This window comes from Mustela putorius, unplaced genomic scaffold (assembly GCF_011764305.1).
Source record: "Mustela putorius furo isolate JIRA1106 unplaced genomic scaffold, ASM1176430v1.1 tig00000680_pilon_pilon_pilon, whole genome shotgun sequence".
NCBI classification, from domain to species: Eukaryota; Metazoa; Chordata; class Mammalia; order Carnivora; family Mustelidae; genus Mustela; species Mustela putorius.
The window spans coordinates 2,162,512-2,179,844 of record NW_025421442.1 but is presented as its reverse complement, the minus strand read 5'-3'; the positions used below and the strand labels follow the sequence as shown (position 1 = coordinate 2,179,844).

The 17,333-nt window shown below is 62.4% G+C and overlaps 1 protein-coding gene and 1 long non-coding RNA gene across 2 annotated transcripts in view; one reads left to right on the top strand and one right to left on the bottom strand.

The window, feature by feature from the left end:
* The window catches only part of SEMA4D (semaphorin 4D), an 83,011-nt gene extending 77,586 nt beyond the window's left edge, over window positions 1-5,425 (bottom strand). The window contains exon 1 of the mRNA XM_045083019.1: window positions 5,299-5,425. The gene's annotated coding sequence lies outside the window, so the exon portion shown is untranslated. The remainder of the gene's footprint in view (window positions 1-5,298) is intronic.
* Window positions 5,426-10,694: 5,269 nt separating this feature from the next.
* Window positions 10,695-17,114, top strand: LOC106004323. Its single transcript, XR_006607574.1, has 4 exons — window positions 10,695-10,711; window positions 11,011-11,147; window positions 11,413-14,041; window positions 15,590-17,114. It is a non-coding gene; the product is annotated as an uncharacterized LOC106004323 (long non-coding RNA).
* Window positions 17,115-17,333: the final 219 nt, after the last annotated feature.

The window sequence follows — 17,333 nt, the reverse complement described above, 5'->3', positions numbered from 1 at the left end:
GGTCCCGTCGCCTCCAGGGTGCGGGTCCGCTCTCAGCCGTCACCGCACGGACCCCTCGCTGGCCGGTCCGGGTCCCCCCTCGCCGGCCGCCGCTCGGGGTCCCTCCGCGTGTCCTGTCCGCCCCTACCTCTGGGGTCCCGGGCTGACTCGCAGCTTTACAAGCTTCATCCCTGGGGGCGCCCGCCTGGCTCCGCGGCTTGAGGGTCCGACCCGCGCGCTCCGCTCAGGCCGGGGTCTGCGGGTCGCAGGGCCCCGCGGCGGGCTCCCCGCTCGGCGCGTCGCGGTGACGCTCGCCCCGCCCCGCCCACGCCCCGCCCCGCCCACGCCCCGCCCCCGACTCGCCCCGCCCCGCCCACTCCCCGCCCCCGCCCCGCCCGCGCATGCGTGCTCGCGCGCTGGCGCCGGAACGTCCGAGAACAGCGGGCCACGAGGGACCGACCCGAGCTCCACGCCTGCCCCCGCGGCGACGCCCCGCCTCGGCGCCGACCAGCTCCTCGCGGCTGCCCGGGTCACAGGCGCGACCCGGACCGTGACCGCCCCCGCGGCGGCCCCACCTCCGGCCGACGCCAGGGCAGCCCTCGGGTCGCGGAGCCCAGAGTCCGGGGGCCCCGGCCTCCTCGGCTGCCGCCCCGCCGGGAGCGCCACGGTCCCCGCACGCGGGCCAGCGGCCCGCACGCCCCGCGACGCCCGCGCCCGCACCTGCGCCGCCGCGGCCCGCCGAATCGGACCCCAAGCGGCCGCGCCGGCCCCGCGGCCCCAGAGCTGCCCCTCCCGCCGCTGCCCGAGCGAGCGCGGCCGCCCCGCAAGCCCGCAGGGCTGCGACCGACCCGGCGGCTGGACCCCGCAAATTCTCCTCGGCCGAGAAGGGCGTCTGGAACGTCCTGCACGAGGAAAATGGGGCGCAGGGCCCCGGGCCGGGCGCGCTCCGCTTCGCAGGCGCACGGTCACCTTCAGCGAGTGCGGCTGCAGGTCAGGTCAGCTCAGGGGCGAACCCGCCGCTCGCGGAAAGGGACGCGGAGGAACGGCCCCAGGTGGCCGCCCGGCGTGGGAACGGCCCCACGGGCTCGGAGCGCTCGCGGCTGGGCCGTACCGGGTCGAGCGTCCCCCGAGCCAGGACCGGCGTGCGTGGGGCTCAGGTCCCCTTGCCCCAGGCCCCAGCAGAGCCCAGCAGAGCCCAGACCGCTGCCGGCCGGCAGCCCCCACGACTCGGGCGCTCCAGGCTCGGGCTCTGCGGCTGGTCCCCGGCCGCCGGGGGGAGGCACGCACGTCCGCCGCCTCGCAGCCCGCAGAGCCCTCGCTCAGAGGCCGGTGACCTCTGACTCACGGGAGCCTCATGAAGCCCCGCCATCCCCTCACACGGTGCGCGAACACGGATCTCTACACAGCAAGTCCCGCTTATAATAAATTTACATTTAGAGGGGCGCCTGGGGGGCTCCGTGGGTTAGGCCGCTGCCTTCGGCTCAGGTCGTGATCCCAGGGTCCTGGGATCGAGCCCCGCATCGGGCTCTCTGCTCGGCGGGGAGCCTGCTTCCTCCTCTCTCTCTCTGCCTGCCTCTCTGCCTACTTGTGATCTCTGTCAAATAAATAAATAAATAAATAAAATCTTTAAAAAAAAAATTAGATTTAGAAACCTGGAACGTCTAGGAGAGGATATTATATTACCTAATGGAGACACCCTTCTTAAAGATTAATTTTTAGGCTGAAAAAACAGTTCCATTACAAAAGCCACAAACTGAGCAGAAGCGCACAGAGGTCCCCTTCCTCTTTCATCCTTTCCCTGTGCTTCCCCAAATGCACGAGGCGTACTTCCGCCTCCAACACACACGCACACACTCATGCACTCACAGCACATATACACACTTGCAAACATATGCAGCACACACACCCAGATACACAGCACTCACACACACATACACCTACACGCACACACATGTGCACACACAGACAGGGCACAGCATGCACACTCACACACGCACACACAGCATGCACACATAGCACTCGTGCACACCCACGCACACATACACACACGCATGCACACACACGCAGACATATGCAGCACACACACACCCAGATACACAGCACTCACACACACATACATACACGCACACATGTGTGCGCATACAGAGCACTTGTGCACACCCACGCACACATGCACGCACACACATACCAGCACATGCATGCACACACGCATGTACACACACACACACACACATAACACACCCCTGCCCTGGGGTCCCGAGCAGCTCCCGCTGGCCACAGCAGGCACTCCACAATGATCTGTTCAACAGACACTGTGTGCCCGGCCAGGTTGCTTCGGACATGTGCACACATGAAAACCGGCTCCTTCTACAGGTTCTCCACAAAGAAGTGCAGTTTCACTTCATGCGTCGGCACTTCTATTGAAGGAAGCCTCTCTCCACACTGTGCCTTGAACTGAGGGACCTCTGGCGTGTTTCTAGGAGGGGACGTGCGGTTCTTAGTTTCCAATTAAGTTTATTATGGAGAATTTTGAAAATAAAGGGAAGCGGACAGAACCAAGTAAGGACGGTTGACAAGGTACCTTCGCTCAGACCCTCCCAGCACCACCCCCACAGGCTTCCCCTCCTCGCCCCCACCCCCCCCCAGCTGCTCAGAAACACCCCAAATGCCTTCTCACTTCCTCTCCACACACTCCCGTGTCCACAGCTCAAGAGTCATGTCATCAACTGTCTCATAAATACCATAATTTTTAAAATGAACGATTCTTGAGTCAAATCAGGTGCTGGTCTGACTGCATCTTGTCCAGCGCCTGCAATCCAGGGTTGCTGCTAAGAAGTGACCCAGGCAGAGTGTGCAGTCTGCGCGCTCCTGGACGGCATCTGAGACTATCAGACCGCAGGAGGGACCCCCTCCCGTGGCAGGTGCACCCGGACCTCGGAAGAGCTGGGCCGCTGCAAAGCCCCGGAGAGGCTGCAGGCGCAGAGAGCCGGCCCTGGCATGGCGCTCCGGGAGGGTCAGGCAAACTGAGGTGAGCTGTTCGAGGAGCTGGGATGGGCCATCTGCGCAGCCCCCAGATCACCTTCATTGTGCCAACAAACGCCACCCCTGCTCCAGGCGAGGCCCGCCACGCGCCCTCCCGAATCAGCAGTTATTTCCTCCTCGTCAGTCCTGCTTTCCCCGTGTCACTCCCACCAACAGCGGGCGGCCTGGAAATTGCTGCGAGCTGAGCCCCGGTTCCAGCGCCAAGGAGCCTGCCTGACCGGCCCTGCACTCGGTCGACGCCCCAAGACGTCCCAAGACGTCCCCAGATGGCCACAGCCTGGTGGTGCGGAGGAGCTGTGGCGGCCAGAGGGGAGGGCCCGGAGGCCTGGGCCTGTCTACACTGGGTGTGGGAGAGGCAGAGGACCTGATCTTTGCAGTGCGTTATTGATTTTGTTACGCGCGGGCACCGGAGCTGGCCATTAGCGTGCGCTCCCAAGACTGGCCAAGGCATCCCTGCCTGGTGTGGGTTAGGCTCTCAAGAGGAAATGAGCCTCCGATAACCCACACGGAGGGGATCTCAAGTGAATGATGTCATTAAGGTTCGTCTCCCTGCTTCCCCCAACCCCCACCCCACCACAGAGCCACTGGACAGCTGTGCACCCCACACCCCAGCTCGGGTGTGGGCACTGCCTGCCGGGGCCTGAGCCAGGCCAGCAGCCCACCCCAGTCCCCAGCAGACGGGGGCTCGGCAAAGACGCCTTTCCCAACAGACGTGTGCTGGTCTGGGCAGAGGGTGGGCAGAGGAACTCCACAGTACTATTTCGGAGGCAGACAAACAGATGGCAGAGCCCGTCATGGGGAGTCAGCCACTCCCCCCACCCCAGCTCACGGTCCTGCAAGGAGGAACTGAGCAGAGCTTCCCCTCAGTGTCACTGATTAGCTTTCCTTCGTTTCATTCACCTACTAGGGGTACTGCCGACCCTTCCAGCCTGAAGTGAGGGTCTGGCTCTGCGAGAGCCAGTCCTTGGCCACAGACACAGCCAGCGAGGCCCTCCCCACGCCCTCGTTCCCGAGGCTGACCCCTGGTAGCACACGGTGCTGGGGGTACTCAGAGCAGGCTGGCTTTATGCTCCTCTGTTTTTGCAGACAATCTGCACAGACACCAACCGTTCCAGGGACAATTGGGGCATTATCTCCACCAGAATCCTGGCCCCTGCGCCGGCTGAGGCCGCCTGTTTCTGGGACACAGTAAACACTCGCAAATAACGGTGCCCAGGACGCCAGCAGCTGGCCCCGGGCCGGGGGCAGATATGAGGTGACGGCCCACGATGTCACCTCACCCGCGGCAAAGGAAACTTCCGCTCCGTGGCGCCTGGTGGACCTGAATAGCCTCAGAACAGGAGGGCCGGCTGCTTGGCCACAAGCCCCAGGTCCGGCCTGGCCTGCAGCGGGCTGGCCACCCCTGGCCCTGGCTATGCTCAAGGTAAGGGCAGCCTTTTAAAAACAAAAACAGAGCAACTTCAGGAGACACAGGACTGGCCAGCAGGGCCCAGCCCTGGACAACAGGCCTTATTTTCCGTAAACTGCCCACCTACACACTCACGTGCATCCCCGCAACCCCAGTATCAAATCCAATAAACCAAGAGAAGGACCGCCACCAACTCTCCTGTTCCTGTGTGCACTGGCAAAACCCCGGTGGCTTCAGCTCCCCGCCGCTCACCAAGCGGCCGCAACAGGTGCAGCCCCAGCTAAGGCGGCTCCGTCTCCTTGGCTGCTCCGGAATCACGCAGCCAAAACCCTGAAGGAAGCCGAGGCCTGCAGCACTCCCCGCCAGGGCCCTGACCTGCCCCACCTGTCTGAGTGCGCGCCTCCGCTCGGGCGCACGGCGGCGGCGGCCTCCGGACCGAAATAGAAGCCCGCGGAGCCCTGCCAGGCCCGAGTGGCCGGAGCCGGCGGGGGCCCAGCGGCCAGGGGCGCGGCGGGCCTGGTCCGAGCGCCGCCCCCCGCTCGCAGCCCGCATCGGCTGCGCGCCCAGCGCCCCCAGGGCCACCTGCGCGCCGGGCCTGAGCGGTGCTCGGGAGGGGAGGGGTCCCGGAGGTCCTGGGAGGGGCCCGGGGGCTCCCAGGAGGATACTCCGGGAGGATCCAAGGCGGGGACTCCTAGAGGGTCCGGGGGTCGGGGAGGAGTCGGTGGGGGGTGTCCGGGGCGGAGACTCCGGGAGGGTCTGGCGGGGTGGAGGCTCCGGGGGCCTATCGGGGGCCCGGGGCGTCCGGGAGGGTCCGGCGGCCCCAGCGCACCTGCCAGGCCCGCGCGCTCGCGCCGTCCGCCGGCCCTTACCTGGCGTGGCGCGTCCTGGCCGCGCGTCCCGGCACTGCCCGGCCCCGCGAGCGCGGGCGCAGGAATGGCGGCGGCGGGCGGGGCGGCGGCGGCGGGCGGCTCGGGCCGGGCTCGGAGGGCGGCGGGGCCCGGCGGCGCGGGGATGCTGCGGCGCTCGAGGGCGCGGAGGCCGGCGCGGGAGGGAGGGCGCGGGGCGGCGCGCAGGCCCCTCCTCCGCTCCCGCCTCCCGTTCCCGCCGCCGCCTCCTCCCCGCCCGATCCGGCCCGACTGCTCCTCCCCCACGTCTCCTCCTCCCCTTCGCCCTCCCCTTTCTTCACCTTCCTCACCACTCCTCTCCCTCCGCCCGCCTCCCGGCTGGCCCTCCGCCGCCTCTCCCCGCAGGCCTCAGGGGCTGCCCCCTGCCCTGGCAGGGCCTTGCGGGATCCGGCACCGGTTCCGATGAAGGACCTCCTTACCGCCCTTCCTCGCCACCTGCTAAGGGACCAGCTTGTCCTTTCTGGGAGCCTGGCCGACTGCAACCTTTGGGGGGCCCCCACATCTCCAAGGTCTCCTGCACCCCCAGGCTGCTTTGCCGGCTCTGCTGGGAACCTGCCCAGCACAAGTGTGTGGACAGACCGTGCGGGCTCTCAGGATGGCTGCTCCTTTCCTTCTTAGTAAATCTGACTTCAGGCCAGAACATTCCAAACAGACCTCCTGCCTCTTCCCAGAGTGCGGTGGGCAGGTACCTAGCCCAGTCTAGGTTTGTCGAAGCCCTTCTGGGCCTCCACGCCAAGTGTTTGACAAGTGTCCCCTCTCTTCTACACCAAATGGCAAAACGTTCCCCAGTGCGGTCCCTGGTGACACGTTTGTACTAAGGCAGAGTGTGAGGGGCCCTGGGTCTCCTCCCAAGACTGCTCCCTTCCTGCCCTGGACGAAGAGAGGCGACCTTGGGAAGGTGGCTGACTGGGCCAGCAGGCCTGCCGAGGGGTGCTCCCCAGAGAAAGAAACAGAGTTCCCCGTGAGCCAGTGGGGCTGTGCCCCGTGTGGGAGTCAAGTCTCCCTCTCTGGGCCTGGCCCTCATGGCCTGGGCCGCAGCACCTTCCAAGGGAACCCGGACTGCTTTCCTGGGGACCACTGCTGCTGACAGCCAGACTGGGCGTTTAAAAATGGAGACTTTGCTAACAGTCTGATCCGTAACAGCCCAGGAGCCTCAGTCTCCTTTGTGGGCTCTTGCCTTTCCCCACAAGCCACACCTCAGGACCCACAAGGGCCAAGACAGGGGAGCTAGTGCTCTTCCTGTGTGTGCTGGTGGTGGGAGTCCTGACCTGGAATCTCGGAGGCTCCAGTTCCTCTTGCCTTCCATGCTTCCAAGGTGACCTTGGGAGCCCCATCCTGCCTTCCCCAAGGAGAGAGGATAAGGCACTGGCTCCGAGCGTGGCTGGGCATGGCCGAGAGAATGACGGGTATCTCCCCGGCGCTGTGTGGCCCAAGTTGGGGACTGGTGACTGTATAGGACAGTGAGGAGACATCCTTTCTTTCCAAGCTCCTTCTGGTCAGAGGAGCCCTGACTCTGGTCTCCCGTCGCACTGGGATTAAAACCTGGTGCGAAAAGATTAGGGCAGGGCTGTTTTCACGTTATCCCAAGCCCCAGAGCAGGGACCCACTCTCACGATCCAGACTTGTGAGCATCGCAGAGGTGGGGGGGGATGCTCCCCTTTATTCCTGACTCACTGGACCCCCCTGGAACACGGTGCCCTGCCTGGTGCCCGAGGACAGCCACAGCAGGCCGTGGGAGGGTGGTCGACACATCAGGAGACGTCAGCCTGAAAAATGGGTGTGTGTGGAGCGCAAGATGGTCGGATCCAAATATTTGCAAAACTGTCTGGGAAGAAGGATTACCCTGTGGGGTTGTGAAGGGCAGAGGAGGACAGATGGGGGGAAATCAGACTGGAGAGGAGATTTCCGCTCCCTGGGAGCACTTTTTGGCAGACCTGCCTGCCTGAGGAGCGGCCTCCCCAGGAGGAGCGTGTCCTTCAGAGCCAGCGTCTAGACAGGTCCTGGGGCCACCACAGGAGCTTGCTGCAGGGGCCTGTATCGGGGTGACCTCAGGAGCCTCTCCCGGCTGCTAGACCCACGCCCTGCACTCTGTTCCACTCCCTCTGAAGGGCAGAGGGCAGCCCAGCAAGCAGAGACTTGTTAGCGCCCAGACCTGGAGCCTCAGCACCTCACACCCTGACCCTGGCCGGCCTGTTTGGTCCTTCGAGAAAGGGCAAAGGGTGGCTTCAAGGTGACTGCCGCTTGCTTCCCATCCCCAGCCCCTGGAGGGCCTTCTGTCCCCGAGGCCTCCCAGGGCCACACCAAGTGACCCACGTCTTCTCTTCGTTCTTGTTGCTGCCAGTCTCCATTCCATCGTGGGACATCTTAGCACGTAGGTCAGAGCAGTCCTGAGAGCCCAGAGAGCAGGGTGGCGGTCTTGTGTCACCTCTGACCCACCTCTGTGCCCTCCCCCCCGCTAATCTGATACACGTCAGTGACAGCTCCTCCCCAAGTCTGTCCTGGAGCTTCTCCAGAAATGCAGAGTGACTGGGTTCCTGAGTCACGCTTCACGCGGGGTGTCTTTGCAGGTCTCCAACACCGTCTCTGTGCATTGTGCCCGGGCAGATGATCGCGCGGACGGTCTTAGATCCACGACGTGGGGAGTCTCTGTGCGGCAGCCCAGGTGCCACGGGCTCTGCTCGGCTTCCGCCCTCACTGCGGGGACTTGAGGAGGAACACCCACTTCCCCATCTCCCTGCCTCCCCGGGGCATCAGAACATGGACGCAGTTGGCTGGGAGTGGCTTTAAGGCAATCCTGCGGGGAGTGCTTGAGGCCCGGAGGAAGTGTTTTCTAGAAGAGCTGGTGCACTGCCTTCCACGGGCTCCAGCAGGTGCAGCCCCAGCCTGGGCCTTCGCATGTGGGCTGTCCAGCAAAGCAAGGCCGCAGCCCCCGCAGAAACAGGCCCTCAGGGGCTGAGGCAAAGTCTGGGAAGCCCAAGCCCCAGCCAATTCTACGCAGAGGTCTTCTGAATGTGACTCCAAAGTACATGATTGCCCCCTGCCCCGTCACGGTCTGTCCCCTGCCCCAGACAAGACCTGCCTCCTGACAGCACCCTCCCCCATCAGAGCACCCTCCTCAGGGCCCTCCTGGGAGCACACCGACGGAAGGGCTCTTTTCTAGAAGGCTGCATTCCGGCAGTGGTGTATAAATGAAGGCCTTGCTAAGCCATCACCATTGTTTCCAGCGCCCCACAGTATTTTAGCTGTCAGACCACTGAGCGCAAACTTCCTCTGGAGTATAATCTAGCCTTCATGCTCTTCTCCAACTCCCCCAAAAGCTCCCAACGCAGCTGAGCTGGCCCGTCGTTGTGGAGCGCATGCGCACGCGGAGGGCGAACCTTCCCCAGAGCAGGGCTGGCAGCCGCCGCCCAGTGCTTCCCCAGCTGGAACCAGGGGAGAGTGGAAATCGGGGACAGCGGGACGGACCACTGGCGTGCTGCCCTCGCTGACCATTAGCTTCCCCGGAGCTGGTGTCCTCAGCTGACCTGCACCAGTAAGGCCTTCCCGGTGCCCCCACCCCCCAGCCACCTACCCCGCCAGCCGCTGAGCCGTGACACTTCCCTAGGCCCTGCCTCCTGGCAAGGCCAGTCAGGCATTACCTCCCACCCAGACTCGCCCCTGCAGTGTTTTTCCGGCCTGACCCACGCCGGGGGCAGGCAGAGCGCCCCTCCCTCGGCCACGACGCCCTGCACACCTATGGGCCACAGCCCACACGAGGGGCGTAACCGTTGCTCCCTGGCTCGTTCCCTTTCAACCTTGTCTTTGTTTTCAGCTTCTAGAGCTTAGTGACCTCCACTGACCTCTTTCCAGAATAATGGTTTTAAACATATAAAATAAAGCATGGGATTAGAAAGCAAACCTGTTCTACTGAACTCCGGTGGTCAGAATCGGTTAAACTGTGATCTGTTTGCTCCTTTGTTTACATGTTGAGTAACACACTGGAGCAGCGGGTCTGATAACCAGCAATTTGGAAGCGGGAACGAGCTGCCTGGTGTTTTGAGACGCGGGCGTATCTGTGTTTTCTGCTGGCGGGCAGGTCACAGACCCTGCTGACGGGGCTGGGCTCTGTTGCCTCAGTGACACTTGAAGGAAATGCTGAATTTCAGGTCGAGGCTCGTGGGGGGTGAAAATGTTGCTCCTTTTCCCCATCTGTTCCATCTAGATGGAACCTCCAATGTCTCCCCAGATTATGAATGACTGTTTTAAAGTGTACCCTGGACTTCAGATCCCCTGCACTTAGCACAGTGCTTATGGAAAATCACACCCAAACGTGTTTATTATTAATGGAGGGGTTGGGGCTCTCAGTTGCAAATGATGGAAGTTCAGCTACAATCTTGGCTCACTTAGCACTAGAGGGACTGCAGGTAGAGCTAGATCCAGGGTCTGAGAAGCCATTGTTGGTCTTCCTCTTCTCTTGACTCTGATTGCCTTCGGTTCTGCTTGCATGTGGGTTTCACTCTCCTGACACAATCCACAAGAACTCTTTTTCACCATACTGAGCCTCCTGGAAGGACTTGGGTGGGGTCTCACACCCAACCCATGAACTTATAACCCTGAACAGGCCGGGGAGCCAAGACCGGTCAGACCTGGGCCACCTGCCTATGCTTGTGTCGGGGTGTGGTCCTGCATCTCGCAGAACCTCGGGGCTGGGTGGGAGCCGGGCCCTGGTGAACAGATGGTCCTGAGCAGACGCGACCGGCACGTGTCCAGCGGTGTTAGGGCCGGAGGGCAAATGTGTAATCACAGCACAGTCCTTTGGAGGCACGGTTTCCTGCCATAATAAGGAGACCTAAAATACAGCGGCTTACCCGAGGTAGCCGTCTATTTACTTCTTATTTAACACGGCCTGTGGTGGCCAGGCAGACGGTCCCTGGCCAGCGCCACCATGCTCCACCTGCAGGGACAAGGGCCACGCTCACAGACTCAGCGGGACAGGCAGGGGCACACATCAGCTCTGTCCCATACGACGGCCAGAACTTGGTATGGGGGCTGTGCGCTCCATCCCGTGGAGACCCCACCCCGACTGGAGCAAGTTGGGGGGCGGGCACAGAGGCTGCCAGCAGGTGGCGCTGTGTCCCTGACCGCCCCACCTCCCCACCCCCACCCCCACCCCAGAGCTTGAGCTTCCTCTAGAGGAATATGCCACATGCCTGCCCCGCGTGCTGGCCTCATTGTCCAGGAAGGTGACTGTTCAAACCAGTCCGGTGGCTCGTGTTCACTCTTCAGTGGCTGTGCCAGGGTCTGCATCCGGGCGTTCGGACTTCGGGGTCTTGCCTCTGCGCCCCCAGACTTGTGAGAGGTTTTGTGCAGACCCGGACGGGGATGGGACCACGTGCTGGTAAGCCACCTGCCCCGGGACCACGGCCGCCTCTCAGACTCGCACCCCCCTTGGCCACCACTTTGTCAGCTGACCCTGTAAACAGGAAACTCATTGGCCCAGACTCCCCTCTGGTTAATTGGGGATGGGACAGTGCACTGAGCTGGCTTCTTGCAAGAGAATACCTGAGGCCTTGTCGCCGGTACCATCACCCTGAGGTGGTCTCGTCACCGCGTCCCCAACTTTGTCGGCTCGGGCCTCTGGCCAGGGGACAGCCATCCCCTTGTGCGGCCGAGCTCACCCCGTGCTTGGTGCAGCAGATCTGCGCACCTGCCTTTTGCCTTCTTCTAGTTCTTCAAGGTCCTCAGTCACGCGTGGTGGAGGCGCTGGCCGGGCGCTGGGGCTGTGTGGGGCTCGTTCCCAGGCGCGGCGGCGAGGAGACGGAATGGAGATGAAGGTAAACAGCTCCCGCCCACTCAGGACAATGGCCTGCCTACCTGTTAGGATCCAGTCCTGGGAGAAAGGGTTCTGGGGAAGTCTGGCTGAGCGACTGCGCTTTCCAAACGCTGGAACTGCTCGCACAAACAAAGCATTTCAGAGCCAGGCCACTGTCTAGCTAGGCATGGGAAGACCAGGGCCTTTCCCCCTGCCCGGCCCCCCCCTTGGTTCCCTCCGGGGACAGGACCCCCTCCATAAGCTCCAGCTTCCCTGTTCGCTTGCAGAGCGCTTGTCTGGTATTCTATTCAACGGAGCCAAAGTCATTTTGAAAGAGAGTATGTTTGCAAAGATGGAGATTCCAGCAAAATTAAGGTGAGTTTTTCTATCGTGCAAACAAAATACAAGAGCGAGGCAGACATCCAGAAGGAGAGTCTGGGGAAAGCCTCGATTCCAACAGGAAGCCTGTGTGTAGCGTGTAGACCTCGTCTGCATGGGCTTGAGAACGATCACAGACGCACGAGAAGTGAACCCAGTGGGAACGGCCAGTCCTCCGTCCCCCCTCCTGGGCGTGCAATCTGAGCTCCCTGGTGCTGTCTCCTCCGGCCCCCGCGCCCCCTCAGACAAGCATGCAAATACACACGTGCCCTGTACAAGGTCTGGTCTCAACTTCACTCTCTCTGTTTTTTATTTTAAAAGCGGGACCGTTGGATTCAAACTTTACCCTGTAATTTAGCTTTGAGCGTGCATACCCAGCTCTGCTTCATCCCCCCAAGAATCATGTGCACGAGGGGAAAAATGATTCATCCCAACAACACTGACGTGCACTTAAAAATACCCCTCAGCCTCCTCCCATTCCGAGCTCCGGAGAAGCCCCTGCTCCGTGCCGTGGACTGGCCAACAGAAGGCGCCCTGTTTCCCGCTTCATCAGCCGCAGACGGGAGCTGACGGCGTCTCCGCCTGAGACACGACTTAGCCCCCAGCTGCCACACCTCTGATCCCCTACAGCTTGGAGAACACGCATGCTGTAGTTGTCCACCGCTGGTCCCACCGGGCCTTCTCCCCTCACCCCCAGCAGTTTCGCCGAGTGAGATGAGAAACCAGCACCCCTTGACACCCCGCGCCCCCCTCCAGCCTGCTCACCTTCTCTCCACCCACCCACCGGCCGGGGGGCTGCTGCTTCCGCCGTGGCGTTTCTGGGTTGGCGTCTGTAAAAGCAGCACACGGGAAGAACATGTGTGTGATTGCTGGTCGGCAGTCATCATGCCTGCAGAGTGGGGCACGGCCAGAATCATCCTGGGGATGGAGTGGCATCCCGGGCCACGGATGTGCACTGTGGAGGGATGTCCCCAGACCAGGGCACAGGCGGGCTCTGCTGCGGTCCCTCGCTCATGCCCCCGGTGAAGCCCTGTTCCTGGTCGCCCCAAAGCTTTCCCTCTGTTCTCCCGCACTTTCTAAGGCTCGTCCTCCAGACCCCGTGCCTCCAGCCGGCAGAGCTTTTCTATCCAGTGGCCATTCCACTGAGGCCGTGCCTTACTTCCCGGAGACGTGCTGCCTCCCACCCGGCGCCTGGCCCTGCTGTCGTGGGGCCGTCTGATGTCCTGGGCCCGTCTGATGTCCTGGGCCCAGACTACTCTGTCCCGGCTTGATCCCTGTTCCAGGGACCTACATCTTGCCCGTCCTAGTTGGGGCCCTCACTTGGGTGGGGGATCCCACCCCTAGAGGTCCCTGAGGCTCTGTGAGGTGTGCTCAGGGTGGAACTGGGGTGACACTCGCTGGCGGTGTGGGGACGGCCATCCGGTTCGCCGCTGGGCCCGGTCAGCGTTGTCTCTCCGGCCCCTGGGCGGTCTCGGGCGGTCTCGGGGCAGGTGCCAGGCGGCGGGCTCTCCTCACGGTCTCCCCAGGCGGACTGCGGGGCTCGCCCCCTTCTCTCCCTGACACCCGTCCTTCCGTGGCTGCCATCTGCACACGCCGCTCGCCCAGCCGACCGCTTTCTCCCGTGTTCTCCTGGAGTTCCTGTGCCCCCTTGTCACTCCGGGGACCCAAGCCTTCCCTTCCAGCAGCCCTTGCCGCCTGGCGCCGTCTGCGGTCAGGGTCACAGAGCACTCTCCTCTCCTTTCCCCGAGGGTCTTCATTTCCCTTTCCTGGGGGATTTTTTTTTTTTTACTTCTCTGTGATTTCCTTCACCCCCTCTGCATTCCTTCTCTCGCCGGTACGTCGTTTGGGTCTCTCTGGCCGTGGTAAGTGTGCCCCGGGGCAGACCCTGGGCTCACGTTGAGCATCCGGTGTGAGCCCGGACATCCAGACGGGTGGCCGAGAACCCGGACTGGGGCGCTCCCGCAGGGGCCCACCACGCCTCTGTGCCTTTCCTCTGTGGCTGTGCCTGGGGACAGAGGTGGGGGACAGAGGCAGGGGTCAGAGGTGGAGGTCAGTCTGCCATCCGCAGGTGGTGCGGGACAGGACACACACCCTGTCCCCTCCACGCCCCTGCCCCTGTCAACTCTCTCATGCCCTGACTGATCGTTTCTTCCCCAACATTTTTGTATGGGAACTTCCAGACACACAGAAAAGCTGCAGGGCTTGGAGTGCGATCGCGGGAATATCTACCGGAACCCTACGTCCACGTGCCACCACGACCGCTGGGACACACCTCCAAGTGTCCGTGTCTCCAGCCATCAACCCGTCCCATTTTAAAAAATGCATTTCTAATTACAGATACGGCTGTGCTTCTGAATACTTAATTTTTCCATTGCAGCTTGGTCCCCTGCGTGGTTTCCGCAGCTCTCCGTGTGGAGGAAGCCGGCTGGAGTGCCCGTGACGCTCTCTCCCAAGCTGTCGGGGTTTCTCCTCTCCAGTGGTGGATGGCCTTCTGGGTGTCCAGTGGGACTCAGATGTCTGTCGTCCATGGGAATGAAGGTGAGGGCGGCAGGTGCAGGGGGCTGGCCGGCCTCCTTCTGTTCTCCAGCGCGTAGGTCCTGCTCCACAGGGAAAGGGTCCTGGGCTAACTGTGGGTGCGGGCCTCGCGTGGGCCAGGAGCGGGTGTGAGCGTGAGACGCGGCTCTCGGCTGGGCTCGCCCAGACTGCAGGACGGGGTGATGCGGTGGAGTCCCCGGGTCTGGGCTCCCCCTGCACCGCGTGGGTTGGCGCGGGCCACACTGCTCCACAGGCGGGGGTGAGGCACAGGGGTTGCCGTGTTTGCAGGGGCAAAGATAGGGCCGGCGGACACAGCTGCAGCTTGCACGCCCTCACGCGTCTCCCTGCCTCTGCGGGATCCTCCCTCAGCTTCTCCAGCCCCGGCCCAGGGATGACCCGCGTGGCCCAGGCCGGCAGCTCGGAGGTGGGAGGGCCGGATGTGGCTCAGCCCACCTCTGGGTGCACCCCACTCCCCCGGGGCCGTGGTCCTGAGGGGACCACGCCAGCTCCCTCGCCGGCCCCATGCACCCACCAGAGCAGAGTGACCACGGCAGTGTGGTCACAGATACCTCTGTGTCCTTTCTCGGTTTCCACGTGTTCTCATTTGGACATAATATGATGGTCTCGTGCCTGTGGTGTTTACAGTTCAGTAAATTAGATGTACCTAAAATGCTAGTAATAACTCCAGACCTTTGCCTGCCAGGTGGAGCTGGGACTTTGTTTATGGAGGGGCTGCCCTCCATAATTTTTTACAAACAGGAGTCTTGGCCCCACACTCAGAGTCCCAAGAAGCATTACCTCTCCCGGTGCCTCGGTCACACGCTGACCTGGGCACCTCTTAGTTCCATCTAGATTCGGGAGTCGTGAGCACCTAGACCCCGGGTTTCCTGAGAGTGTGCAAGGGCTCAGGTGGCCTGGGCACTCATTCACGTGCACTGAAGGACAGCCCCTAAATGTGGAAGCTGTTTCCACCAAGCACGTGCGGGCCACCCACGCCGGAGTAAACTCTGTGTGCAAATATTTAATTTCAACACTAAGTACGTAAAACAGAGAAAATGTATTTTAGGAGGACGCAGCCAGTGCCACTTGCAGGAGAAAGGCTGTGGCGAGGTGAAGCCCAAGCCCCCTGCCCCGGAGCCTCTGCAGGCCCCGCCTTCTTGCTTCCCCCAAGGACACGGGCTGGGATCTGTGCCTCGGAGCCGAGGGTCTGTGCCGTCGGAGCCGAGGGTCTGTGCCGTCGGAGCCGAGGGTCTGTGCCTCGGAGCCGAGGATCTGTGCCTCGGAGCCGAGGGTCTGTGCCGTCGGAGCCGAGGGTCTGTGCCTCGGAGCCGAGGGTCTGTGCCGTCGGAGCCGAGGGTCTGTGCCGTCGGAGCTGAGGGTCTGTGGCCCCGGAGGAGCGCTTGCGTTCTTGGGCCGGTTCGTAGAAACAGTTCATGTGCCCAGCTCAGGGGCCCTCTGGGAACGTGGACCGGACCGAGGTGTGGAGGGCGACCGGGTGCCCTCCACAGGGTTCCAGCCTTTTGGACCCTCACAGAGCCTCCCCGTTTGCAGACGGCCTTTTCTGGCTGAACGCGGCCTGTCTCACTACTCATCCCGTTCCATTTCTCCACGTCACGCCAGAATCAGATGGTGATTTTTTCCCCATCTGTTGCCACAATCTGTTCAAACTGTCACATTCCGAGAGCCCCCGGGAAGCTGCGTAGCCCAGAACGGGAAATGAAGGTGCTCCTGCCCCACTTCCTGCGGGTCTGGTCCTCGGCGCGGCGGTGGGGTGCGGTGGGCGCTCGGCCTCTCACGCCGCGCAGCAGAGTCGCTCTGTCTCGGATGCCCGTGGTGAGTGACGCAGCAGCGACCGGACTGGGCCGGGGTTCAATCCTGAAACCTCAAAATAGTCTCCCTCTAATACAGGAATATTTAGTAAAGAAGTTTCTCTTCCAAAGCCTCCCTCTCTTTTTCTGAGACTAATATTTTTTTGCAGAGAGAGAAAAAATTGAAGTCCTCACTCACGCCACCTTTCGAAAGTTCCAAGTGCCCCATAGTTGACCCTGGACGGGCAAAATCTTACCCCTGAGAACATTTCAAGGAGAAAGGGCGACATTTTCCTGTCCTGGTGTTGGGCTGCTCCTCTTATGCAGGATGCTGTTTGCCTTCTGGCAAAGAAAGTGTTTGCAGAGCTGCCCCGCGGCTGTGCTGACCACCCGAGGAATCGGGGCGCCGCCCCACGGATGTGCCCACAGCCCGAGGTACCGGGGTACCGCGGGCCCAGGACAGGGGACAGTGGAGCTGGACTGAACCTGGCGGTGACTTTCGTCTTGGGTACAGCAGCAGGTGTGTTCCCTGCGGACGGAGCAAGCTTTGCTCTGAACAGTTGTGAGAGGAGCAGCCGTCCATCTAGATGTGTTTTCCAGGGGACACGTAGGGCAGTCTTCCTCATGGCTTGGGTACCGGTCCCAGCCCTGATGGGCATTTCACTAGGACAGCAGCCCGCAGCCCCGCCCGACCAGCCCTGCCAGTGAGGAGGGTCCCCAGAAGGCCCCCACGAGGGTGCTGCTCGCTTTACAACGGTCACCCTGCCGCAGCCTGCTGGTCCAAGCAGAACACAGATTCATCCTGCGTCTGCAAAGAGCACACTTTCTGCATGAACGTGCTGAGAGGGTTTCCACGGTTGTTTTCACCGGCGGGTGACCGATGCTGGCCCGTGGTGTGTGACACTGCAGCTGGCCCGAGTGGGACCTGCAGCCACACCCCGTTTCTGTACCCAGAGGCCCAGACTGTCAGTGATGCGAGGCCTCACTTGCATCAGTGATGAGACTGAGGGCGCGCGCTGCGTGGGACTTGTCCTTCCAGGTTCTGTGAGGCCCGATTCCCTTATCTGGGACCTTCCTCTTCCTCCTCCTTCCCCGGCACACAGGCCAGAGCCTGTCAGGGCTGTTCTGCCCAGAGCCAGGGAGCAGCCCTGGGCGGGGGTGGGGGGTCGCTGGCTTGGATGCGCTGGTCGTAGGCGGGCAGCCTGCTCCCCTTAGCGTGCCACTGCCTCTCCACCGTGAGGAGCTCACGTCCTCTGAACGATCTCGCAGGAGGCTTTGGCGGGGGGTGGGGGGGTGGGTTCGTATTTCCATTTGTTGTGGTGGACAGGCCAGGCGAGCCCTTCCCTCCAGAAGCTGTTGGATGCTTCTCGGCTGGCCGGAGCACAGACGCGCACATCCACACACGGCGTTGGCTGCCAGGTCCCCGGCCGGGTCCGTCTGTGTTAGGGCTGAAGCCCAAGGGGCTGCTCCTGGCATTTCCCAAATGT